Source organism: Odocoileus virginianus, chromosome 23 (genome assembly GCF_023699985.2).
Source record: "Odocoileus virginianus isolate 20LAN1187 ecotype Illinois chromosome 23, Ovbor_1.2, whole genome shotgun sequence".
NCBI lineage: Eukaryota > Metazoa > Chordata > Mammalia > Artiodactyla > Cervidae > Odocoileus > Odocoileus virginianus.
The window spans coordinates 31,184,735-31,187,009 of NC_069696.1; positions in this window are offsets into that span (position 1 = coordinate 31,184,735).

The following is a 2,275-nucleotide window of genomic DNA, read 5'->3' on the forward strand; positions in this document are numbered from 1 at the left end:
CTGTTCCTTTTTCTTGGCTCTCTTTGTTTGCCTTCAGTCTTCCTGACACTTCAGATGCCTCTTCTTCCTGAGCCTTTCCTTGGCCACTTTTAACTTCCCATTCAATCCTTCAATGTCATTTCCTCTGTGCAACCTCCCCCCCAACATTGGACGTGGCACCTTCCATAATTCAGTGACAGAATTTACTACTGTGTGTTGAAGTACACATTGGCCCTTCTCACGCTGGAAATGCAAGCTCCTGAAGTAGAGTGGTTATATTTTATTTGTCTCTGTTATTTCCAGTGCCCAGATCAGTGCCTGGAACACTGTGTGACTTTGACAGATGTTTGATGGATAGATAAATGTAGGAAAAGGCAGACTTGTCTTCATTTTCTCCCATCCCTCAGGCATTTGTCCTGCATCTCCATCTTCTGAGAGCTGCCAAGCTTTCCTCCCACCTCTGTCTCTTCTACTTTTCTTTAATTATTTAACAACACTGCCGCATTCCCATCTCTTCTTCAGCATGACTTGTCCTACACCTTTTGTTTGTTTTTCAGTGCGTGGGATAGCACATGGGTTGAGGATGGATTTTAGAGTCAGACAGTGTTGGTTCAGATTGTACAAGTTGTAGGACTTTGGGAAAATTGCTTAATTTCCTCATGCTTCAGTTTTCCCATTTTTAAGCTAGAGGTACTTGTAATACATCACAGGGTTACAGAAGAATTAAATGAGTTAAAACATATGTGCAGCATGTATTGTTGTTTGGCGCGCATTCAGGGAATGCTGGCTGGTACTGGTAGTAGTCAGGGAGGAGTGCTCCAAATGTGGGCGCCTCTTTTTTCTCCTCCAAGCTCCTTCTTCCGGGCTCCATAGTCCACCTCTCTCAGCCACTCCTTTTTCTGAGTTCTTTTTTACAGAGCATGTTCTACTTTATCCCTCATCCTCTATACATAGAACAATTATTTTTTCATTAAAATTGTTTTTTACAATTTAAATTTTGCTTTTATTTTTATATTTATTTATATTTATTTTTTAACAGTTATTTTTAAAGATGTGACTATTGTGTAATAGTTTCAGATAGACAGTGACTCTGGACAAGTAGGGACGGGCCTGCATTTCACAAAATCAGCTCCTGCACTGTGCTGGATTGGCTGCCCTTATAGTTCATTCACTGAGCCAGCTCGGGGTCTTTAAAGGTGAGCCTAAAGGGCTTCCCAGGTGCCTCAGATGGTAAAGAATCTGCCTGTGATGTTGGAGATCCAGGTTTGATCCCCGGGTCAGGAATATCCCCTGGAGAAGGGAATGGAAACTCACTCTAGTATTCTTACCTGGAGAATTCCAAGGCCAGAGGAGACTGGTGGACTACATGCAGTTCATGGGATGGCAAAGTCCATGGGACATGACTGAGCAGCTAACACTCGGGGAAGAAGATTGTGGGGGCATGGACAAAGTCAGTCTCAACCTTGTAGTATAATACATCCAATATTTGTATGTTTGTCTATATGCATGTCCACATACAGTACTGCTAGATTATTTTAAAGCATATACTACAAGGTACAGGTGAAACCAATAAAACAATGTTGAAATTACTGAAAAGAAGGTCAATTGTCCTTTGCTGTGACTCTTGAAACCAGAAAATTGGGCTCTGCAATTATGAAGTGAGTTTGAACTGGTGATAGTAATATGCTTATCATTTAAAATTTCCTGAGTTTATACTTGTCTGTAATGCTTTATGTGACCAAACAAAGGCAGGATTTGGGGAATGATGGGAGTGGGAGGTTGGGGTTGGCAGAGGTAAGCTTTTATATACAGGGTGGAAAAACAATAAGGTCCTACTGTATAGCACAGAGAAGTGTATTAAATGTCCTATGATAAATCATAGTGAAAAAGAATATTAGGAAAAGAATATATATATGTGTAACTGAATCACCCTGCTGTACCGCAGAAATTAACACAACATTATACATCAACTACCCTTCAATAAAAAAATTCAGTTGTAGAGAAGGTTCTTCTGCCACTTCCTTTTTAGTTTAGCATTCAGTTACATCTCTACTGTGTGAAGTGAAGTGAAGTTGCTCAGTTGTGTCCAACTCTTTGTGATCACATGGTCTGTAGCCTACCAGGCTCCTCCATCCATGGGATTTTCCAGGCAAGAGTACTGGAGTGGGGTGCCATTGCCTTCTCCACACCATTTCCTGGAGCTTGCTCAAACTCATGTCCATTGAGTCAGTGAGTCATTCAACCATCTTGTATTCTGTCACCCACTTCTCCTCCTGCCTTCAGTCTTTTCCAGCTT